We start from the raw sequence: 26,425 nt of genomic DNA, 5'->3' as shown, positions 1-26,425 counted from the left end.
AAAAAGAAGGAAAAGGATTGCATAAAGGAACTCTTAAACATTTGTCAAACATTTGTCAGATGTGTCGATATCAATGGCGACTCATTATTTCGATGAATCGTTTCTTCGGACACAAGAAAATTATGCAAACACTTACTCGAAATCTCACTTATCAGATTCTTTTGTGGAAGACAAAATTTTTTCTGAAGAATTTGCCATGATATATTTTATCCATGCATAATATCATGAAAAATGGATACAAATTTTTTGCTGCTACTTAGTATCGGCAATAGGTCTAAAAAAGTATCTAAAAATAAAAACTTTAGATATCTTTACCCTGTCGAAGTAAGGAACCATGGCATATATGTTTGGAATAGATTCCATTTTGAGAGAGTTGAATAAGCAATATCTCGTTGAAAAGTTCTATATATCTGCCCTTTCTCAACGCATTTCTTTAGACAAAGACTCTGTTTTTTGCTCTTTTCGGATGGTAAATATTTCTCATAACATGGAGTGTGAATCAAACTCATGTTTGAATTGAAATTGAGATATATACTGATACAAGTTTTTCCCTTCTAAATCTGTAACACCCAAAATCAGAAAGGCCAAGAAAGGAAAGGAAACCCTAAGTCAAAGGGTCAACTCGTCGAGTCCAGGGAGGAACTCGACGAGTCGGAGCGGGATCCGGGGGATCGATTAAGTAACCGACTCGGCGAGTCGGCAAAGAGGACTCGGCGAGTCCGGTCTGAAAAGGGAAACCCTAAATCCGGGACTTTGTGCACTATTTAAGCATCTCATTCTCTCCCTTAGGGTTCCTTATCGCCCCTCTTATCCAGAATACGAAACCCTAAGCCTCCATTGTTGCACATTCGAGCTTTCTTGCCATTTTGGGTGATTTGAAGGAAGAAGGAAGAAGGGAACCATTAGGGATTCAAGGATTGGCAGTAGATCCAGAGTTTGTGGGATCTTCCAGAGCATTTGAAGGTAATGAGTCGCTACCTTCACTCTTTTGCATATAGATCAACCTTTAACATGAGATTTGGGGCTTTTAGGGCAAGTTTAAAAACCATTTCGAGTTAGAAGCCCAGATCTGAGGTTGCTACTTCAGATCTAAGTGTATCTTGGCCTAGAGAATCATAAAGCATCAGTCTATGGGTTGATTGTAAAGCCTCTTTGTCTTAAAACCTAGTTTATAGTGTTTTGAGCCTAGATCTCCTTAGCAACACGTAAAGTTTGCCACTTTACGTGAGGAATAGGCTTTAGAATAGTGGATCTACAGTTTGGAGTCCATGCATGACTCAAAAGCCTATGAATATATGAAGGACTGAATAGACTCGGCGAGTCCTTCGAGTGGACTCGGCGAGTAGTATGAAGATGGAGATGAACTCGACGAGTTGGATGAACAACTCGGCGAGTCCGTTGAAGATTGCCTTGGACTCGGCGAGTCAAGTCGCGAAACCCCAAACCCTTCGAGTTAAGACTCGGATCAGTGAGTTGAGTGGGGACTCAGTGAGTTGGACATGACAGGACTCGGAAATCGGTAGACTCGGCGAGTCAGGGGCTGACTCGGCGAGTCGAGTCGCGAATGAAAGGATTCTGAGCGTATGAACTCGGCGAGTCAGTAGGCAGACTCGGCGAGTAGGGTTGACCTGGAAGGTTGACTTTGACCAGGACTTTGACTTTGACCAGAGTGGACTTAGTTGACTTTCGGAGGACAGTTAGACTAAGTATTATATTGATATTGGTAGCTCGGGGAGCTAGTGGAACAGCAGTTCAGAGAGAGTTGTCAGACAGCAGCCAGAGGGTTATCAGCAGCTTCAGCAGTTTGAGGTGAGTTTCCCTTTGTGTGGATGGGTCTACGGCCACAATGCCGGCCCATGTAGTTATGAGTAGGAAGACCCGGGGGTTAGCCCTAGGCACTGTTTGCTAGTATGGTATTCAGGACCAAGGTCAATTGATAGCGGGCGGGTACCCAAGGAATGGTTTGCATGATAGAGTATACTTGTTGTCTGTGTGATACTTGTATCTGCCTGGTAGGGAGGTGAGTGTGGGCGAGGTCCCGTATCTCACCAATAGCAGAGTGTGGACGGTGTTTCACATCTCATTAACAGTAGTACAGGGGCGAGGCCCAAGTTAGGGAAGAGTGAGCGTGGGCTGGGCCCGTATCTCACTATCAGAAGGAGTGTGGATGGGGTTCCACGACTCATCAGTAGTAGGACAAGGGCGAGACCCAAGATAGGCGAGGCCTTAGAACATGATTCAGTAGTATATGTCAGTTACGTGTTGTGGTATGTTTATATGTTAGTATATGTTAGCGGGCGGGGCCCAGAGGCAGGCGTGGCCTAAGAGAAACAGATATGTATCCGAGCGGGGCATGGAGCGGCGGGGCCGTTGCAACGGGCGAGGCCCGAGGTAGTGGGCGAGGCCCAAAGTAGCGGGCGTGGCCCAGTATTTGCAGTATGTGATTATGCAAGGTATGTGGTAGGTTGGGGGAACTCACTAAGCTTCGTGCTTATGGTTTTCAGTTTTGGTTTCAGGTACTTCCGGTAGCGGAGGGAAGAGCTCGGGGTGATCGCATGGCACACACCATTGATTAGACAGCCTGGGATGTTTTACTCTGATAATTAAACAAGTGTTCTGGAAATGAAACTATGATTTGTCATATAAACCCTTTTTGTATGCTTGAATGACTTACCGCTATGAATTAGTAATGTTTTAAAAATGAAATTTTTGGACCGTATTTTTGGGATGTTACAAGTTGGTATCAGAGCCTTGGTTTGAGGGATTCGGACATACCCTCGGGCGTGTCTGAACTCAAACTAAGGGATTGGTATAAAGGTTTTCAAAAGGAAAAGACATCTTTGTAATAAGGGTTTTGAGAAAGAAAACAGTTTTAGTAAAGCAAAAAGAATTCAGAAAGAAAAGAATTTTGATAAGAGAAAAGGGTTTGGTGCATGCAATCAGCCGAGCTCAAGTAAGTACCCCAAAATACCCATACAAGTTTATGTTATGATTAACAGTTAGTAGAACAGCATGCTAGATTAGGACTAAGGATCTAGGGAGGATGCCTTATGTGCCTGTTATATGTGCTTGAGTTGCATGATAGTGCTGGTTAGACAGTAGTAGGGTAGCCTGTTTAGGTTATGCCTGAGTATATGAGATTATGTTGCATGCTAGTACAGATTCTTGATATGAGATTATGATTGCTTGAGTATGTTGTGGTTAGATTTTCCCTTGTCTGAATGCTGCTTGCTTTGTGCATTGTGGAACTCTGAGTGATGGGAGTTAGCCATTAGGTGAATACGTCACGTCACATGTGATCAGGGTTGAATAATCTCAGAGTGCTGGATTTGGCCCTATTGCGCAGCTCTCGTCTGATTCTAACCGTTGTAGGGACGAGTCTTTTACTCGAAGGATTATCTGAGCCTCGTCACATGTGATGGTATTTAGGTGATGGCTAATTGGCATTACAAGGAGGCCTTCAACAGCTGAGGACTGGTTTAGGTAGAGTCAGAGATTTCCCTAGGGCAAGCCTAGGATGAGAGTAGCAGAGATCAATAGTAGTAGAAGTGACCTGGTGGAGTCGAAGCAGTTCTTGAGGAAAGTACGGATAGATGTGGAAGGTAGTATGGGCCCGTACTACTGAAAGCAGAGGATCCGTACTCGATTCGGGAAAGGTCGAGATGAGACCGGGAAACTTGTAGTGTGAGTGTGATCTCTCAGAAGAGATGTGTATGCTGATGACAGTTATGATATGTTGCAGAATGGTGACACTACGGGGTAGACCAGTTGGCGGATCAGGTGCCGGAGAGGGATCAGGCTCGGGTTCAGGGACCGAGCAGCTCGAGGAGCGGATGAGAGAGTTTGTATCAGCGGAGGTTATGCGCAGCATACTAAATCAGACTCCTGTGATCTTTGGCACGGTCAAGGAGGGTATCCTGGAGATCTTGGATGAGAGGCTGGGAGCCTTCCGTACGGAGATGATGGCTTTGATGGGAGCGCGTACTTTGACATTCCGAGAGTTTAGAGCTTGTGGCGCACCAGATTACCATGGGGCTAGGGACCCCATCGCTAGCAGCAGGTGGTTGGCCGATGTTGCCAACGCCTTTCGTACGAGCCTGATCGAGGTCGTTATATCAATCAAAAATAAACCAACTAACCTAAGTAGATAGGGTAAGTCGGGTCGAATCCACAAGGAGTTCGTGGTTAAACATTGTGTCAAAGTAATAAATAAAGAGAAAAGTATTACTAGCAATTGTCACGGAAAAGATTAAAGTAAAAACCAAACAAAAACTTGGAGATTTATTAAATAAAATGAGAAAACTAGAGTACTCCCGGTTCAGTTATAGACAGTTTAGATTCACATACTTTCTTCCCTAGAATCCTAATTCAATTACTTAGATGCAATTGGGGTTTATTAACTTGTAATACATAGTTTGGATACACAATATGTTCATTCAACTAGTTGTCTTACTCCTTTATGTCTAAATGAATTGGGAACAATTAGTGAACTAACAATAAAATGTTTTACGACTACCTATTACCATATTAAGATTCAATATCATAAATTGGAATAATATATGTTGATTCAATCACTTGTCTTTATTCCTAAACTAATTGAACTTGGAACAAATGATGAATTGACAATAGACTATCTTAATTATGACATCAAACAATTCATACAACCCAATTTCACTTATCATTACCAAATATCATCATATGAAGCATAAAATAACAATTGAAATTAATTAGAATCAAGTAATAATCAAGTGTGTTCATCCAAAAGTCTTAAACATCCCCGGAAGTAACCCTAATGATTTAACCTTCCATTAAATTCATAAAAACAATAACTTTGATGAAATGATTGAAATGCATAATAGAATTCATAAACAAACTTAAAATCATCCAACAATTGTAACCTAATGATTATCAAAATATGAAACAAATAAACCTGTAATCGTTTCTGAAAGTTACTAAAATTGATGAGAATCACCGGTTGAATGATCTTCAAATGTTGCTTGATGATGAATTGAATCGAATCTTGCCTTGAATCCGGATTGAAATGGAATGGATTTGTGTTTCCAAATGTTTCCAAGGGTTTAGAAGCCTCAAAAACGCAGGAAAAATGTCTCAAAATCGGAGGTTGGAACCCTCCAAATTGCAGGAAAATCATCGGGGCTAGGATGGCATCCGATTAGGTTTTTTTTCTTTAAATAGGATAAGATTGACACATAAAAACGTCTCGACGTCCTGGGACGCTAAGCGTGCCATACGACGCTGATGCGGGACGCTAAGATGGACGCTGAACTCCCATTCTACCAAAATTCCCTGTTAAAAAAGGGCGTCCTATGCATGGGTCAGAGTCCCAGGACGCTTATGTGGGACATTGACGAAAGATTATTTTGTCATTCTTCCTTCCGCAAACTTCCAAGTTCGATTCCTTCGTCTGCACCTTCCCACGTAGTATCTTGCTTCATTTTCCATGCATTTTCTATTAATTTCTTCTAGATTTCATTTGTGCAAACTTCATCCAAAACATAATCAAAGTAGGCCCATTCTTAGACAATTATACATCAATTCAACAGATTTATGACAATTTAGTATATTCACAAAATAGACTTATCAAACCTCCCCAACTTTATTCCAAACTCGTCCCGAGATTGGCCTGAAATAATCAGCATAGTCTTACTCTCTTATCCTAAGAAAAACTCAATGGAATCACGAATTCCGTACATATTATCATAATATTTTCAATAGCACAATATATTGATTTTGGGGATTATTATTTTCTTATCCAGACTTTTAAACTCAAAACACATGTTATGCTTATTTTACTTTGTTGTTTGAAACCCTCCACTTTTTGAACCCTTTCCAATAATCAACCTCATGAGTAATCAGTTGAACTCATTGCCAAAGTCCCGTTTTCAAGGTTCACTAACATAGTTAGCGCGGTCGGTAACACTTAATGGACCAACCCATACACTCCCGCTATCGAGGGGTCACATATTGTTTCACACAATATCTTCAACTTGAACTTTTCTTCATATTTGTCTTGATTGTGCATTCTTCAAGTTCCTTGATGCTTCATCGGATTTGATCATCTTTGTATTTGACTTTAGCTTGAATATATATACTTTGAAGTTCTTCAATTTCTCATGATGCTTTTTGGTTGTGTGAAAACAATAATAGACCCCTCCCAACCCCAAAGGCGCAGGAGTAAGTAAGACCAAGTACTCAGAGCGTGATGACACATATTGTTCGGTTGGGTCCTCAATTGAAAGATCGTAGGATCGAGCCAAAAACCTTCATTTTTCAAACACTTTGGGTATTTCACATAACAATTTTTAAATAAATATAAATATTTCCAAACCAGCTGAGCAACCCACAAAATCAATATTAAATAGATATTATGACTGAATGTACGAAACTCCTATCATTTTCCATTTTGATGAGTTACATTCAAGATATAGAGATGCTACTAACTCATCACATATTTCATGGAACCAACCCAAGAGAGAATAATAATAAGTTCAAGATAGCAGTACATTCATCCCAAATAAAAGACATAAAAATCAAAAGAAAAAGAAAAAAGAAAAAGAAAAAGGAAAAGTCTTTAACAAACCATAAAAATAAAAATCAAAAGAGGATCTCACCAAGGTTCATTGCGGGGGCAGCTGTGGAGGGTATCATGGTTACGGTGGGGTTGTTGCCCGAAGATTCCGTAAAAGAAAGATTGAAACGGTCCTTGATCTTCATTCTTTGGGGGTAGAGGTACCTGCATACGAGGGCCAACTTGTTGTGACGAGTAATCATGGGGGTAATATGCAGGTGTTACCGGTGGTGGGTATTGTGGCCTATCTGTCTGCATGAGGTCTAGGTTAACCCATCTTTGAAGTTCTTCGTTTCGGTAACATTCACCTAAGTATGTCTGAGCCCGCTGACCGATACGTATCTCCCTAAGTTCTTCTCTCGTCTCTTCTCGAAAGTCATGAATATCCCCTCGAATCGCTTGTAATGCTCTAGCCATGTCTTCACAATCCAAGGTCACGGAAGAAGATGTTCCTTCTCCCGGTTGTTGATTGTGTTTTGCATTTTTCTTCCACTTATATCGAATATCATAACGATGCATACGATCTTTCTCTAATGGCGGTGTTTCTTCATCAGAATCCAATAGGTGGATATATTTCAAGCCTGTATCATTATCCTTTATCACTCCTCCATCCCGAGTCTTTTTGAATTTTAATTTCGAGAAGCTACCAAGTGTTATCCCTTGAGCTCGTCTATCTATCAATACTGGAGAAATGCTTTCAGAAATTGCTCCCAAGTGATGGAGGGCAACAGATAGGAGATATGCATGGGGGATAGATGTCCTTTCCTGATTGGTAAATGCACTCCATATGTTGTTCATGACAATGTATGCATATGAGAGCTCAAGTTCTCCTGTCATAAGGTCGTAAATGACCGTGACATCGCGGTGCCGAACCTTACTTTGATCGCTCATACGGGGGTTTACATTTGTCACCACAATTCTGTAAAGGACCTTGGCTAAAGGCTTGAGTTCAATCCTTTTATATTTGTGATACGAACCTGCTTGAGTCTCAGTGAGGTTGAAGATGGTAGCTAGGCGGTGATGCCATATATCTGAATTCAATATCCCATCACCCGCTATGCTCGCGTCTTCAAGACAATCATAGAAGGTCCTCTCATCTCTAGAGTTTTTCTCCTCTGTTCCTGTGTCAATGTTGAATAGATCTCGCAACAAATCTACTATGAGCACATACTCCCGTCCATTCACGCTTCCAATTAGTTGAACATCTGCTTTTCTTCTTTTATTCACCCTTCTCACACTTGCCATCCACTGTCTAACTGCATCTGCATAAATCTCGTGTCCTGAAAAGTCCAATACTCCGCTCCATCCAAGTTGATCGAAGCATTTTGTCACTCCATATCCTTCAAAGACTTCCCTGTTCACCTTCTTCTCAACTATAAGCCCTTCCAAACTCATTGTTTCCTGTAAACAAAACTAAAACGCCCAAACGTTTTTCTATTTGATTTATGAGTACTTTTTTAACCCTCAATAATTTTCAGGGAGAGTTTTAGGTAGAAGAAAAATGAATTTCTAAAAGATTTATACGTAAATGCTCCTGGTATTTTAAGAAAGTAGATGAATTTATGATAGATTTAAACTAATAAAACAAAGGAGAATTCTTACAGTCAAAATGGTTGGCAGCTTTAACTTTTCTGAAAAGTTGAAGAGGGTTTGTATTTATGCTGCATGAGGAATGGGTTTTGTGACAATAAGTAAAGTGGATAGTAATTCCAGCTTTGACATGTGATGACAAATTATTCAACCCACCACCACCGTGTCATTTCCTCATGTATGATTAAATAACATAAGAGAAAAAAAAAAATATATATATATATATATATATATATATATATATATTTCTTTCCTTTTTTTTTAAAAGGTGACAACAATTAAAATGAAAAATTTATTTCCCATTTGCTTTGTTTCGCTTCTAATCACCCATCGTCTAAATTTTTTTTTTTATATATAACAAATTATCATATCTTTCTATTCCCCTCCCCAACTTAGAACGTTGGATCGTCCTCGATATAAAAATAGTTTTAGAAAAAAAAATTAATAATAATAATAATAACATAAGATAATAATAATAAAATTAAAAATAAAAATAAATAAATAAAAATAGAAATAAATAAAACACATTAAATCACGGGTTGCCTCCCGTAAAGCGCTAAGTTTTACGTCTTCAGCCGGACGGTTTACCTCGACTAAGTTGTTTATGAATATTGAGGTACCTCGAGTGTTGTTTTCTCAACAAGTATCGTTTCGCCATCTACCATTCGAATGTAAGGTTTGAGTCTTTGTCCATTTACCTTGAATGGTTCACCGCCTTTCGTGTCCTTGATTTCAATGGCTCCATGATCCGCCACATTTGTCACCACAAAAGGTCCACTCCATTTACTCCGAAGCTTCCTGGGGAAAAGTTTAAGACGAGAGTTGAATAGCCACACCAATTGTCCTTCAACGAATTGTTTTCGGACAATATGTCGATCATGAAATGCCTTCGTCTTTTCTTTATAGATCCTTGAGCTTTCGTAAGCTTCTTTTCGAATCTCTTCCAATTCAACAAGTTGGAGTTTCCTTTCCGTACCTGCATCACTCAATTCAAAGTTAGCATTTTTTATGGCCCACATGGCACGGTGTTCCAACTCCACCGGGAGATGGCATGGCTTTCCATAAACAAGCCGATACGGGGACATGCCAATGGGCGTCTTATAGGCTGTTCGATATGCCCATAATGCATCATCTAATCTTAATGACCAATCTTTTCGGTCGGGACGAACAGTCTTTTCCAAGATTCGTTTTATTTCCCTATTTGACACTTCTACTTGTCCACTTGTTTGTGGGTGATATGGAGTGGCTATCCTATGTGTGACACCATAGTGTTTTAGTAACTTTGCAAAATGCCAATTTTTAAAATGGGAACCCCCGTCACTAATAATAGTTCGAGGGATTCCATGTCTAGAAAAGATGTTCTTTTTGACAAATTTACAAACAACACTATGGTCATTCGTGCGTGTAGCCTCGACTTCGACCCATTTTGATACATAATCAACGGCTACAAGAATGTATAGATTGCCAAAAGAAACGGGGAACGGGCCCATGAAATCAATGCCCATACATCAAAATTTTCAACTACTAAAATTGGGGTCATTGGCATCATGTCCCGTCGTGAGATCCCCCCAACTTGTTGGCAACGAATACAAGCTTTAACGAATGTATGTGCATCTTTAAAAATAGAGGGCCAGAAAAAACCGCTTTGTAGAACCCGGTGCCCTGTCTTTTTGGCACTAAAATGCCCTCCACATGCATATGAATGGCAGTGTCGAAGAATGTCTTCTTGCTCCGTAAGTGGTACACATCTCCTAATCACTTGATCTGCTCCAATTTTGAAAAGATCCGGGTCCTCCCATATGTAGTATTTTGTTTGAGAGTGGAAGAACCTCCTTTGTTGAGCCGTCCAATATGATGGAGTTTCCCCTGTCACAAAGTAATTCACTAAATTAGCAAACCATGGTATAATTTTGACAGCAAGAATATGCTCATCCGGAAAGTTTTCTTGAATAACTTCCGTTGAGTTATCATTATTAATTATTCTAGATAAATGATCCGCCACAACATTTTCGGAACCCTTTTTGTCCCGAATTTCAAGATCAAACTCTTGAAGAAGAAGGATCCATCTTATGAGACGTGGTTTGGCATCCTTCTTTTCCAAGAGGTGGCGAATGGCACTATGGTCGGTAAAAATTACAACTTTAGATCCCCATATGTAAGATCTAAATTTGTCAAGTGCAAACACGACCGCAAGCAACTCTTTTTCGGTAGTAGTGTAATTCAATTGTGCATCCGAAAAAGTTTTGCTCGCATAACAAATTGCAACGGGTTTTTTATTCACCCGTTGTCCCAAAACTACCCCTACCGCGTAATCACTCGCATCACACATAATTTCGAAAGGTAAAGTCCAATCGGGTGATTGCAAGATAGGGGCTTCAACAAGTTTGTTCTTTAATGTGGTAAAAGATTCAAGACATGCTTTATCAAAGGAAAATGGTGTGTCTTTTAAAAGTAAATTACAAAGAGGTTTTGAGATTGCACTAAAATCCTTGATAAATCTTCGATAAAAGCCGGCATGCCCAAGAAAAGAACGGACACCTTTTACCGAAGTGGGTGGGGAAGAGTAGAAATAATTTGTACTTTGGCCCGGTCGACTTCAAAACCACGCTCGGAGACAACATGACCAAGTACAATTCCCTCCTTTACCATGAAATGACTCTTCTCCCAACTTAAAACCAAATTAGACTCGATACAACGTTTTAAAACTTTTTCTAATTGGTTTAAGCATGTCTCAAAAGAAGATCCAAAAATTGAAAAATCATCCATGAAAATTTCTAATGAGTCCCCCACCATGTCTGAAAAAATAGCCATCATACATCTTTGGAATGTGGCGGGGGCATTACACAAGCCAAATGGCATCCTTCGGAAAGCAAAGGTGTCATAGGGACATGTGAATGTGGTTTTGGATTGATCCTCGGGGTGGATGGCAATTTGATTATACCCCGAGTATCCATCCAAAAAGCAATAAAACTTTTTCCCGGACAATTTTTCAATAATCTGATCAATAAAAGGGAGAGGGAAATGGTCCTTTGATGTTGCAGCATTGAGCTTGCGATAATCGATGCAAACTCTCCATCCGGTGACCGGTCTTGTTGAGATCTTCTCTCCATCTTCTGTATCCACCACTGTAATGCCCGACTTCTTTGGCACTGTCTGTGTCGGGCTCACCCAATCACTATCAGATATTGGGTAGATAATACCCGCATCAAGCCATTTCAGCACCTCCTTTTTAACAACTTCTCGCAGATTTGGGTTGAGCCTTCGTTGTACATCTCGGGATGGCTTTGCTCCAGCTTCAGTGATGATTCGATGCATACATGTGGCTGGACTAATTCCCTTTAAGTCTGCTATGGTCCATCCAATTGCTCCCTTGTACTTGGAAAGCACCTTCAGTAATGCTTCCTCCTGTAGACCTGTCAAATCAGAAGATATGATAATTGGTAAGTTCTCATTAGATCCTAAAAAAGAGTATTTAAGATGTGAAGGAAGAGTTTTAAGTTCAAGAGTGGGTGGCTCCTCCAAAGATGGCTTAAGTGGGTCCGAAAAACTTGTTGGCAATTTTTCAACTTGATAACTCTATGGTGGCCTCTCTTGCTCAATAGCATTTTCAAACGCCTCCTCAACCATCTTGATGTCATCCAACTCTAAAACTTCGTCCCTGTCATTAGAAAGAAAAAACTCCAACGGATCGGGGTGTAAGATTTTAGGAGTGAATTGATGCACTAAGTCATCAACCACATCCACACGATAACATTCATAATCTGATGGTGAGTTAGGAAACGTATAAAAAATATTAATTCTAAGTTTCCTATTTCCAAAAGAGATATCCATGGCACCCGTTCTACAATTAATTTGTGCATTTATTGTTGCCAAAAATGGGCGACCCAAAATAATAGAAGGTTGACTTTCTTTATAGGTGCTTTCAGTGTCAAGAACAAGAAAATCAACTGGGTAATAAAAATCTTCCACCTTAATGATGACATCTGATAATATACCCCGGGGAATTTTTGTTGACTTATCGGCCAATCGTAAAATAATATCAGTTTGTTCCAGAGTGCCTAAGTCATGTTGATTAAAAAGATTTCCCGGGATTATATTAACACTAGCTCCAAGATCAAGGAGCGCCTTTTTGATATTAATATTACCTAGGGTAACATAAATTAAAGGTGCTCTGGGATCCTTAAGCTTGGGTGGAAGTTTATTTGATATTATGGAACTTGCATGCTCGGTTAAGTCAATCTTTTTAGGGAGGTGTGCTTGGAGTTTGCGTTTTTGAACACACAAATCCTTCAAAAATTTAGCATAAGAAGGTACCTCCTTAATAAGTTTGACTAACAGGATATTTATTTTAACTTGACTAAATAGATCCCACATGTCTTCCATTTTCGGCCCTCGCTTCCCAAAAGGGAAGGATGCCGGTTTCTCTAAAGCCGAAGGGTATGGTGCGGTATTAACCTCCACACCATGCTCCCCAACTTTAGAGTCATCTTTACCCTTAACTACTTTTTGTTTTTCAGATTTGAAACCTTTCTCAAACTCTTCTTTTTCATCAAAAACGACCTCAGTGTCACTGTCGTTATCTAAAGTAGGAGCACTTACCTTGTTGTCAACCTTTTTCCCACTACGCAAGGTGATTACCTCGTTCACTTGATGCTCTTTTCCGGGTCTTTGGGTGTGAGATGGGTTGACTGTTGTGGTGCTTGGAAACTTGTCATCTTCTCTTTTCCCAATTTGCTCCGCCAGTTGAGCAATTTGCTTCTCAATAGCAGCTATGGACTTGGAGTTAGTGTCGGCTTTCTGATATGTTTGTGTTATGAACTCCATGATTTTGTCCAACTTGTTGCCATCAGTTTCCTCCTTCTTTGATGTTCCACCTTGGTTAAAGTTGGACTGCTGGAACTGTTTTGGCTGATTCTGGTTTTGGTAATTCCCTTGACGGTTGTTGTTGAAATTCCCATTGTTGTTGTAGTTCCCGCCTTGATTGTAGTTCCGATTGAATGATCGTGGATTATTTTGGAATTGACCATAGCCGTGCACTTGACTGATTTCCTCTTGACTTCTCATGCACTCATCTGCAATGTGTCCTGAATCTCCACAGCTTACACATATCTTTTGTCCCTGTGAAAAAAACACACCTTTCTCTTTGCCTAGACTAGAGAGTAGTAAGTCAAATTTTTTATTTAAAGAATTAATATCAGATTTGACTTCATTTTTCCAGTTTTTGTCTAGTCCAACTGAAGCAGCAGATGAAACTGGGTTGTCCCGTTTCTTAGCTGAGTAATTGGTTTTTGAACCATGACTCAACTGCTCCAAGAATCGCCAAGCGTCTTCACTATCTTGCATCATAATAGTGCCGCCAGATGAGGCATTAATCATGGTTTGATTGGCAGTGTCGACTCCATCATAAAAGAAACGTACAAGTTGCCAACGGGGAAATTCATGATGGGGACATAAACGCAACAATTCCTTGAGGCGTTCAAATGCATCATGAAATTCTTCATTGGGTTTTTGTGCAAAATCTTGTATAGCTTTTCTTATTTCCGTTGTTTTACTAGCAGGATAAAACTCTTGCAAAAATTTAGTTTTTAATTGCTCCCAAGTAGTAATACTATGGGGGGCAAGAGAAGTGAACCAATACTTAGCTTTTTCTTTTAAAGTGAACGGAAATAAGTGAAGTCTAAATGAATCTCTATTAGTTCCTCGCGGAGTATTCGCGTTAGCAATTGCAAGGAACTCATAGAGGTGATTGTATGGATCATCAGTTTTATGGCCTCTAAAGACGGGTAAGACACTAATTAGTTGTGGTCTTACTTCCACATGATGCTCATTTCCTTCCGCGAAGAGTATAGGTGAAGCATCATCATATTCTCCCGGCTGAAAATGAGATGCCACAGATTGTCTATTAGGCTGCGGAAAGTAAAGATGAGGGAATTGGTTACCTTCGTTGTAGTATCCTCCATTTGCATTGTTGAATCCACCATTTGGATTCCTTCGATATTGATTCCCAAAGCCTTGATTTCCGAACCCATCGTTGTAGTCATTGTTGCCACCATTGGGGAAATTCTGGTTGTTCCAGTTATTGTTGTAGTTCCCGTTTCCACCCCGATTGCCTTGATTCCTTCTATTACCACCGTTATGGTTCTGATTCCAACCAAGTCCGTTGTCACCTCCATCATCAAAATCCCAGTCATCCTCGTTACCACCATTACCACCATTACCGAATTGAGGACCAACATTTCTAGGATTTTGGTTTTGATTTCTAACATTACCACCGTTGTGGTCCTACATTGCCTCCCATATTTTGTGCCCAATTTCCTCCGTTTCCACCATTTTGGCCACGGTTGTTTCTATTCGGTTGTGGTTGTACTGGTTGGATGATTGGTGCACCGGCATTGTTGTTATTCTCATTGTTTCCATTGTTGTTGTTTGGGAATTGAGGAGCTGGTGGTGGAACTAGTGGTGGAGGATTGTTGGCTGCATCCCCATGCCCCTCGACCACATCTTCCACGACAACGTTATCTACACTCATAGTGTTGATGTTCCTTCTGGCGACCCGATTTGAGCGAGCTGTTCGTTCAATTTCCAGATCAAATGCAAGCGGTGAAGAGCGTCCGCTATGTCTTGTATGCATGCACCGGTGTGCCTGCACCACACAAATAAAACAAAACGTGAACTGCAAACGAGAATTGAAAATGAAAGTAAAAGACTATAACTACTTAAACACAATAGCTCAAGCGCACAATCTCCACGACAACGGCGCCAAATTTTGATCGAGGTCGTTATATCAATAAAAAATAAACCAACTAACCTAAGTAGATAGGGTAAGTCGGGTTGAATCCACAAGGAGTTCGTGGTTAAACATTGTGTCAAAGTAATAAATAAAGAGAAAAGTATTACTAGCAATTGTCACGGAAAAGATTAAAGTAAGAACCAAACAAAAACTTGGAGATTTATTAAATAAAATGAGAAAACTAGAGTACTCCCGGTTCAGTTATAGACAGTTTAGATTCACAGACTTTCTTCCCTAGAATCCTAATTCAATTACTTAGATGCAATTGGGGTTTATTAACTTGTAATACATAGTTTGGATACACAATATGTTCATTCAACTAGTTGTCTTACTCCTTTATGTCTAAATGAATTGGGAACAATTAGTGAACTAACAATAAAATGTTTTACGACTACCTATTACCATATTAAGATTCAATATCATAAATTGGAATAATATATGTTGATTCAATCACTTGTCTTTATTCCTAAACTAATTGAACTTGGAACAAATGATGAATTGACAATAGACTATCTTAATTATGACATCAAACAATTCATACAACCCAATTTCACTTATCATTACCAAATATCATCATATGAAGCATAAAATAACAATTGAAATTAATTAGAATCAAGTAATAATCAAGTGTGTTCATCCAAAAGTCTTAAACATCCCCGGAAGTAACCCTAATGATTTAACCTTCCATTAAATTCATAAAAACAATAACTTTGATGAAATGATTGAAATGCATAATAGAATTCATAAACAAACTTAAAATCATCCAACAATTGTAACCTAATGATTATCAAAATATGAAACAAATAAACCTGTAATCATTTCTGAAAGTTACTAAAATTGATGAGAATCACCGGTTGAATGATCTTCAAATGTTGCTTGATGATGAATTGAATCGAATCTTGCCTTGAATCCGGATTGAAATGGAATGGATTTGTGTTTCCAAATGTTTCCAAGGGTTTAGAAGCCTCAAAAACGCAGAAAAAATGTCTCAAAATCGGAGGTTGGAACCCTCCAAATTGCAGGAAAATCGTCGGGGCTAGGATGGCATCCGATTAGGTTTTTTTTCTTTAAATAGGATAAGATTGACACATAAAAACGTCTCGACGTCCTGGGACGCTAAGCGTGCCATACGACGCTGATGCGGGACGCTAAGATGGACGTTGAACTCCCATTCTACCAAAATTCCCTGTTAAAAAAGGGCGTCCTATGCATGGGTCAGAGTCCCAGGACGCTTATGTGGGACGTTGACGAAAGATTATTTTGTCATTCTTCCTTCCGCAAACTTCCAAGTTCGATTCCTTCGTCTGCACCTTCCCACGTAGTATCTTGCTTCATTTTCCATGCATTTTCTATTAATTTCTTCTAGATTTCATTCGTGCAAACTTCATCCAAAACATAATCAAAGTAGGCCCATTCTTAGACAATTATACATCAATTCAACAGATTTATGACAATTTAGTATATTTACAAAATAGACTTATCAGAGCCGATGTCCCGAGGGGGACAAGGTCCGACTTGCCTCCTGTCTTCTGAAGGACAGAGCACGGGACTGGTGGGAGGAAGTTGGACATGCCATTGGAGATGATGTCTTGTTGGACGCGATGACATGGACTGATTTCTCGGCTAGGTTCAGGGCCGAGTTTGCACCAGTGATCGAGGTGCAACAGCTAGCACGAGAGTTTCAGGATTTGCAGCAAACGACTGGGGCGGTGGCGGAGATCACCACCAAGTTCAGGGAGAGGGCTCTTCTGGTCCCACAGTATGTGGCGGACGAGGAGATGAAGAAAGCTCGATATCACGAGATGCTGAGGAGTGACATCAGGCAGTTTGTGAGCAGGTCCAGCTGCAAGACACTGGAGGACATGATTGCTCGTGCCAGAGAGAGAGATTGCTTTGGAGTTAGAGAGGAAGAGGAAATCGGATGAGATACAGGTAGCCATGGGTCCAGTCAAGAGACCCAAGGGGTCTGACTCGAGATCGAGGGATTTCCAGAGCCGCAGCCGATGTGGCAAGTGTGGCAGGACGCATGAGGGTGCGTTCAGGAGCGGTAGTGGTGGTGATTCAGGCTGCTTCAAGTGCGGTCGGACTGGCCATTTCAGCAAAGATTGTACAGCTACCATTACTCAGGGCTCAGACCTGATATGTTTTCATTGCAGTCAGAGGGGCCACAAGAAGGCCCAATGTCCGAGTTTGCTTTCTACAGGACAGGTGATAGCACCTGCTCCCGCGACTTTGAGGATCACCGACAGTCGGCAGGGTCGGGCAGGGGCGCCTACGGCACGGAGCAGCGCGTACCAGTTGGTTTCAGATGACATGCGAGCAGCCCCAGATGTGCCAGGTGCGTATCCTTTATCTGTTTGACAGTTTCATCTGTGATATAATTGCTATGGTACGGCATCGATATTAGCAATTATACTTTGGATTCTGTTTCCTGCTTATGATTGAGTTATATGCCATCTGCATACCATGGGTTTAGGGTAGTAGTCCGTAGTTGTATCCCTCTTTAGAGCACGTCACGCAGGATGCATTCGCTGTAGCAAGCGTGGGATTGGGATTCTAGAAATATTTCACCAGCTTTCAAGGACGGTGGCGTTATGGTATTGGGTAGTTTTGGAGCACCAGCAGCGGTAAGCATCAGTTTTTAGCAGATCGACCATGGGGTGGTAAGGAGGATTGGGAATCCTTTCCAGACAGTGAACTGTGAGGAGCTAGTTGAATCGAAGTGGGGAGGAACCCTCGTATAGTCAGGAACGGAAGAAAGTGCAAAGCTGGGATGAGTTCGCAACTTTGTTGAGCAGGATAGTAGTCCGAGTGACTGATCGGATTGAGAAATGCGTGAGTTGGGAGTGGGGAAACTCCCCAGTGTTGGGTGCGTGTAATAGCGATCAGTAGAGGATGGGTTTGGGAAACCAAGTTGAAGGAAGTGATGTAAGACTGCGGGTAAGCCGTAGCGTTCATTAGCAGTTTAGATAGCGGAGTGTGGGCGGGGGCCCGAAGCTCCTAGTTCGCGGAGTGTAGGCGGGGGCCCGTATCACCTAGTTAGCAAGGTAGGGATCAGGAAAGGGTAGTTTGTTGTGATTAGTATGGATTTAGCCTCCGTAGCCCTAGAGAGGTGATACCTTGGGAGAGGCCGCTCCAGGATACAGTCGGGTGAGACCCGTGGGTGAGGCCCGTATGTGAGTAACAGTATAGGTGAGACGTGAGAGCAGGGTTGCTCAGTAATATGGTTTTGGGTGAGACCCGTGGGCGAGGCCCGTGAGATTATAGTAGCACAGGTGGGACCTGGTAGGGACCTAAGGGTCAAGTTAGGGGATCGAGGATCCCAGGACTTGTAGTGCTAGAGTGGCAGAGTAGATGGAGCAGTGTACATTGCCGAAGTTTCTTCGGAAGTCGCTGGGAGCGACTAAGAGATTGTGCTAGTGGTAGTGACCGGTGAGTATTCGGCAACCCAGTTATCGGCAAATTCAGTAAAGGGACCAGGGCGGTCTCGGTCCATTCGGAAGGCGAATGGGAAATGGCAGGGCTTCAAGGCAGGGAAGTGACGACAGGGAAGTATAGCACGACACAACAAGATGACCAAGGAGTGTTACGCCTCTCGCAGCAGGGTTGGATAATCTCAGTGGGAAGGGCTTGACCCTGTTGCGCAGCTCTCGTTTGAGTCTAACCGTTGCAGGGATGAATCTTTTACTCGAAGGATTATCTAATCCATTCGCTAGGATGGGTGCTCAGAACTAAGCTATAACAGTGAGAAGTATTCAGTGTGTACCGGCAGCAGTGACCAGCACTGGGAGTGTCTGGAGTAATGGATACCATGAAGGGTATGTCATTCACATTGGTAGGAGAGGTGGTTCGTGGTGAACGTTGCCTTGGGAAGGCCAGAAAAATGCGCAAGGACAAAGGGGGTGAACCCCTAGGATTTCAGCATAAGTACTCGGGGAGTACCGGAAGGATTGTCAGTTGAGAGAGTTGTGTGCTCAGGATTGGCGGGACCAGAGTGCACTTGGAAATTGTGATTTGCAAGGATTAATGTTAGCCAGAATGACCGGGCGGAAGGTCAGTGGAAAGGGTAGGCCGAAGTTATATTCATCAGTCAGGAGTGTAATAAGCAGATTGCAGGACAGTTGGCCGTAGTGAACTTCGAGGACGAAGTTTAGTTTAAGTGGGGGAGAGTTGTAACACCCAGAATCAGAAAGGCCAAGAAAGGAAAGGAAACCCTAAGTCAAAGGGTCAACTCGTCGAGTCCAGGGAGGAACTCGACGAGTCGGAGCGGGATCCGGGCGATCGATTAAGTAACCGACTCGGCGAGTCGGCAAAGAGGACTCGGCGAGTTCGGTCTGAAGAGGGAAACCCTAAATCCGGGACTTTGTGCAATATTTAAGCATCTCATTCTCTCCCTTAGGGTTCCTTATCGCCCCTCTTATCCAGAATACGAAACCCTAAGCCTCCATTGTTGCACATTCAAGCTTTCTTGCCATTTTGGGTGATTTGAAGGAAGAAGGAAGAAGGGAACCATTGGGGATTCAAGGATTGGCAGTAGATCCAGAGTTTGTGGGATCTTCCAGAGCATTTGAAGGTAATGAGTCGCTACCTTCACTCTTTTGCATATAGATCAACCTTTAACATGAGATTTGGGGCTTTTAGGGCAAGTTTAAAAATCATTTCGAGTTAGAAGCCCAGATCTGAGGTTGCTACTTCAGATCTAAGTGTATCTTGGCCTAGAGAATCATAAAGCATCAGTCTATGGGTTGATTGTAAAGCCTATTTGTCTTAAAACCTAATTTATAGTGTTTTGAGCCTAGATCTCCTTAGCAACACGTAAAGTTTGCCACTTTACGTGAGGAATAGGCTTTAGAAGAGTGGATCTACAGTTTGGAGTCCATGCATGACTCAAAAGCCTATGAATATATGAAGGACTGAATAGACTCGGCGAGTCCTTCGAGTGGACTCGGCGAGTAGTATGAAGATGGAGATGAACTCAACGAGTTGGATGAACAACTCGGCGAGTCCGTTGAAGATTGCCTTGGACTCGACGAGTTTGTTCTTGGACTCGGCGAGTCAAGTCGCGAAACCCCAAACCCTTCGAGTTAAGACTCGGATCAGTGAGTTGAGTAGGGACTCAGTGAGTTGGACAGGACAGGACTCGGAAATCGGTAGACTCGGCGAGTCAGGGGCTGACTCGGCGAGTCGAGTCGCGAATGAAAGGATTCTGAGCGTATGAACTCGGCGAGTCAGTAGGCAGACTCGGCGAGTAGGGTTGACCTGGAAGGTTGACTTTGACCAGGACTTTGACTTTGACCAGAGTGGACTTAGTTGACTTTCGGAGGACAGTTAGACTAAGTATTATATTGATATTGGTAGGTCGGGGAGCTAGTGGAGCAGCAGTTCAGAGAAAGTTGTCAGACAGCAGCCAGAGGGTTATCAACAGCTTCAGCAGTTTGAGGTGAGTTTCCCTTTGTGTGGATGGGTCTACGGCCACAATGCCGGCCCATGTAGTTATGAGTAGGAAGACCTGGGGGTTAGCCCTAGGCACGGTTTGCTAGTATGGTATTCAGGACCAAGGTCCATTGATAGCGGGCGGGTGCCCAAGGAATGGTTTGCATGATAGAGTATACTTGTTGTCTGTGTGATACTTGTATCTGCCTGGTAGGGAGGTGAGTGTGGGCGAGGTCCCGTATCTCACCAATAGCAGAGTGTGGACGGTGTTTCACATCTCATTAGCAGTAGTACAGGGGCGAGGCCCAAGTTAGGGAAGAGTGAGCGTGGGCTAGGCCCGTATCTCACTATCAGAAGGAGTGTGGACGGGGTTCCACGACTCATCAGTAGTAGGACAAGGGCGAGGCCTTAGAACAGGATTCAGTAGTATATGTCAGTTACGTGTTGTGGTATGTTTATATGTTAGTATATGTTAGCGGGCGGGGCCCAGAGGCAGGCGGGGCCTAAGAGAAACAGATCTGTATCCGAGCAGGGCTCGAAGCCAGGCGGGGCCTGGAGCGGCGGGACCGTTGGAATGGACGAGGCCCGAGGTAGTGGGCGAGGCCCAAAGTATCGGGCGTGGCCCAGTATTTGCAGTATGTGATTATGCAGGGTATGTGGTAGGTTGGGGGAACTCACTAAGCTTCGTGCTTACGGTTTTCAGTTTTGGTTTCAGGTACTTCTGGTAGCGGATGGAAGAGCTCGGGGTGATCGTATGGCACACACCATTGATTAGACAGCCTGGGATGTTTTACTCTGATAATTAAACGAGTGTTTTGGAAATGAAACTATGATTTGTCATATAAACCCTTTTTGTATGCATGAATGACTTAACGCTATGAATTAGTAATGTTTTAAAAATGAAATTTTTGGACCGTATTTTTGGGATGTTACAAAATTAGATAGATTCATATCTGAAAGAGGTTGACAATACGTTCTTTCAAAATTGACGATATCATCGATCTCATAAGTATCATACCAAATCCCATCAATCGAATCACTTTTTCGAGAAATATGAGACGTCTAAGTCATACAAGTAAAAAGATCTATTCATTGATAAGAAAAAGAAAAAACGTGAACGGGGACTGGATTGATGATAAAATAGAATGCTGGGTTGCAAACAGCGATTTGATTAATGATGAAAAAAATAGAATTATTGGTTCAGTTCTCCACTTTAACGACAGAAAATGATTGATCAAATTTTATTGAGTCTGACTCATAGTGATCATTTCTCAAAAAATGACTTTGGTTATCAAATGATTAAACAACCGGGAGCAATTTACTTACGATACTTAGTTGACATTCATAAAAAGTATCTAATGAATTATGAGTTCAATACATCCTCTTTAACAGAAAGACGAATATTCATTTCTCATTATCAGAACATCACTTATTCACAAATTCATGTAGGGCTAATAGTTTGCATTTCCCATCTCATTGAAAACCCTTTTCGCTCCGCTTAGCCTTATCCCTCTCTAGGGGTACTTTAGTAATAGGTTCTATAGGAACCGAACGATCTTATTTGGTAAAATACCTAGCAAAAACCTCCCATCTTCCTTTCATTACGGTATTTCTGAACAAGTCCCTGGATAACAAGTCTCAAGGTTTTGATAATATTGATGTTGATGCTACTGACGATAGTGATGCTAGTGACGATATATATATATATATATATATATATATATATATATATATATATATATATATATATGGAAAAGTGAATATGTGGCTGTTATGTACCTAAGTTTAGGTATAAAACCTTTTAAACGACTTAGTTTTAAACAAAACAAATCCATATTCATTTTCTCTAAAATTTTTTTTAATATAATACTATATAATTGAGTTAAATTATAGAATGAAAAAGATCATATATATATATATATATATATATATATATATATATATATATATATATATATATATATTGCAAAAATTCATTGAAGTTTCTAGGTAAAGTAAAAAACCAATATTTTTTTAATGAATATAACTGAAACATTGTCCTTCAATTGAAGAACAATATTCAATGATTTGTAAAAACCTTGATTGAGTTATTGCATGTTCTTCTTTTATCTTTTATTCTATTAGTTTTCATTTAAGATTTAGTAGGGTTGATTAAATGGTCATGATTTTTAATGCTTTTAAGTTCTTAGACACATTGAAGAAAAAAAACATAATTTTGATTGGAAATGTAGCAAGTCATGTGATTAAGGAAGAATAGTAAATGAGATATCATGATTAGTTTGATATATATATATATATATATATATATATATATATATATAAGTTTAGGTACATAGCAACCACATATTCTTTAAGTCTATATATATATATATATATATATATATATAGATCCGGTAAGAAAAAAAAATTTGGTAGGAAGGTAAAAAGTTTTTTTTCTACATATTTTTTTAACGAACAAAATAAATGAATCACTAGATGATTCATTTGTAAGATAATTCACAAGAAAAAATTTCCAAAAAAACATCTTTATGATTCATTTTTAAGTAAATTAAGAAAAAATTCACTTTTATGACAATTTTAATGAATAACAACAAAATCATTGTATAAATAATTCATCGAGATGTTTTTTTGAGAATTTTTTCTTGTGAATCATCTTACAAATGAATCATCTAATGATTCATTTTGTTTGTTCGCGAAAAAATATGTAGAAAAAAAACTTCTTACCTTCCTACCAAAAATTTCCTTCTTATTTGATCTTGACTCTCTCTCTCTCTCTCTCTCTCTCTATATATATATATATATATATATATATATATATATATATATATATATGTTTCTTTATATATTGTATAATTTTTTAAATCAATAACTTTTTAAATCATATTGATATGTATGGCAAAAAAACTTCAATATTAAAAAAAGAAAAAAAATTCTTTTAATTTAATCTAAGAAACCGTTAATAAATACAAATATTTTTTAACTTGACTTAACTTTAATGTCCAATAAACAATGTATAAAAGATTTAATTAAAGTTGCTTAAACATAACTTATACCTCTTACATAATGCATAGATAATTATCTTGAGAGAAATTGATGAAAAACAAGAAAAACTTTGGTACAAAATATGACGAGGATTAGTGGGTGTGCAATAATTTATAAACCGGCCAAATTTTGGAATGTACGAAAAATACACCTTTTTACCGGACTAATGTACATTCTCACCTTTTTCTTAGATAATAACAATGTGAGTGTTATTTATTTATTTTATTTTAATCCATACATAAATTTCTTAACCATAGAAATTTTATTATATTCATAAATAAATATAATAAATAAGTTTAAATAGGATATCGATTAAACTAACAAAAAATACAATATTAGTAAATAATTGAAAAAAAAAGTCAAGTATTTTTTACTAGAGTTTGGTCGGTTAACCCGATCCGTACTGTGATCCTGATATATATATATATATATATATATATATATATATATATATATATATATATATATATATATATATATATATATATATATATATATATATATATAGGTTCAGGTTTATTTGAGACCATTTTAATTTTGTGAGACCGTGAAACCAAATCTAAAAATAATTTTAAAATGCAAAATAAATGGAAAAATCCAAAAAAAAAAATTTTAAATATTATTTTCGGAACTTGAATTAACTAAAAAAAATAAAAATAAAATAAAAATAAAATAAAATAAAATAAAATAAAATCCCGTTTTTTTTTTAAAATACGTAAAATATTCTAATAGAATATTACACTGACATATTCTAAAAAATAATTTTAAAATGCAAAATAAATTGAAAAATCTAAAAATTCTTTTTTTAAATATTATTTTCGGAACTTGAATTAACTAAAAAAAATTAAAAAAATTAAAAAAAAATCCCATTTTTTTTGAAAAATACGTGAAATATTCTAATAGAATATTACACTGTACATATTCTAAAAAATAATTTTAAAATGCAAAATAAATGGAAAAATCCAAAAATTCTTTTTTTAAATATTATTTTCGGAACTTGAATTAACTAAAAAAGAAATAAAAAAAATAAAAAAAATAAAAAAAATGCGTCTCACGGTCTCACAAAATTAGGCCGTCTCACATGAACCTAACCCTATATATATATATATATATATATATATATATATATATATATATATATATATACACACTAGCCGTTTACCCGCGCCAAGCGATGGGTGCGAATAGTTTCTTTTAGAAATTAGTTTCTAAAGACAATTAGTTTTTGTGACAATAGTTACTACATCTAAAGAATTATTATTAAGAGTTATGGTAGTAGAAAATAAATCAATAAGAATTAAAAATAAAAGGTTGGAATTATTTACAAATCTACATGAACACATCATTTATTAATTTGTTTTATTATTATTTTTGTTTCGTGAAATCAATATATTTTATTAGATTGTTTCATTATTTGTTTGCGTTTTTCCATATATAATAATATTTATAATAGATTTTATGTAATAGGTATCATTAAAAGAAGGAATTATCAACATTATAAATGATATTATTGATAAACCATTTTTAAGTTGTAAAAACTCACATTGTATGTTGTCTACTATAATTAAGTGTCCATAGTGATGCACCACATTTCCCGAATCATTAATCATATTCATAAAGTTAAACTCATGACGTAATTATAATCCTAATTTGAATCTAGATTTTGTAAATTAGTTTAAAATTAACATGCATTTTACATACTAATGGACGTAATATAAAACACAAAAATTCCTCAACATATGAACAACTTAACAAAAAAATTGGAAGAAATCAAAGAACTACAAAACCTTAAGTTTTTGCAAACAATTACATGGAAGAAAATCAAACAAATATAAATAATCTATTACAAACATTAAAATTAAATTCCCATTACTTTTAAACCAACAAAACGTACTGTTTTGTTATCATCACTTGTTAATGAAATGATATAACTTAACTAATGTTGTTAATATTATATTCTAAACCTTCTCATTGCAGTCTCTAATTTTTTGCTAAGATTTGTTACAATGAGTAACATCCATATATCCCTTATTTAATAAAAAAAATTGCTAAGACATACCAAAATAATAGATTGTCACAACATTCGCTTTTAATAACAAAATAAATGGGTCCAGTCCCAACAGCTCCAAAAACAGCAACATGCTTTAGGAAGTTCCAAAAAACAACAGCATACTTTAGGTCTTATACAAACAAAAGTAAAAAAAAACACGGGTCTATAATTTCTCTGTGATTCAAAGAGGTTTTCAGCCTTCATCATCCCAACTATTTTTTGGGTGAATCCTTGCATAGCTTCCTATTAACATCAAGTACTTATGCCACAAAGTCAGGGTTATATGTGTCATTTAACAATATTCCTCCATGAAAATTTTGAATGAGAAAATAAAACCTTAAATAGATGTTCTGAAGCGGATAGAAGGAACTTATTGAGGCTACCCCAGAAACTTAAGAAATGTCAAAAGGACAAAAATGCCCTCGGTACTACTTAAACAGAAAGCTTTACTCCAGATACACATACATATGGGGCTGCTAGGGCATAACTGCGAGCATCATACCAAAGCATTTACCAAATAGATGAGAGAAAGGAAAACTACTTGTGTTATCATTGCTGATAGCTTACTTCACCTGAAATGCAAAAAATAGCATTAAAGTACTTTCATTAGATGGTTAAACCCACCTTTTCATAATATGGAGGAGATTTTGACTTGTGATATTTTCCATGTTGTGGATTTTGTTGAGATGTTGGGTTTGTTGCGAGGATGCTTTATATCACCAGACCAGATATGCCCATCTAAGATTTTTAACACAATAATTTGAAAATGCCCTAGTTCAACAACATCTATCAATCAGAAACTTCATAAACATATTAAAAAGTTAAGACGCAATTTCATCATCCAACTGAAATATTAATCAGCATTTCAATTACTACAAAGCTAGAATTGCATTTCATATTTGAATTTAACAGAAACAAAAAGGAAAGTAAA

At 38.7% G+C, this 26,425-nt stretch overlaps 1 non-coding gene across 1 annotated transcript; it reads left to right on the top strand.

Annotated features, from left to right (window-relative positions):
- Nucleotides 1-13,613: 13,613 nt before the first annotated feature.
- LOC145110383 (small nucleolar RNA R71) lies at nucleotides 13,614-13,720 on the top strand. Its single transcript, XR_013709762.1, has one exon. It is a non-coding gene; the product is annotated as a small nucleolar RNA R71 (small nucleolar RNA).
- The last annotated feature ends 12,705 nt before the right edge of the window (nucleotides 13,721-26,425 follow it).

The sequence above is a fragment of the Lactuca virosa genome, chromosome 4 (assembly GCF_052849685.1).
Source record: "Lactuca virosa cultivar CGN04683 chromosome 4, Lactuca_virosa_CGN04683_v6, whole genome shotgun sequence".
Taxonomy (NCBI): Eukaryota; Viridiplantae; Streptophyta; class Magnoliopsida; order Asterales; family Asteraceae; genus Lactuca; species Lactuca virosa.
Note: the sequence above shows the minus strand (reverse complement) of the source record. Positions and strands in the feature narration are given on the sequence as shown.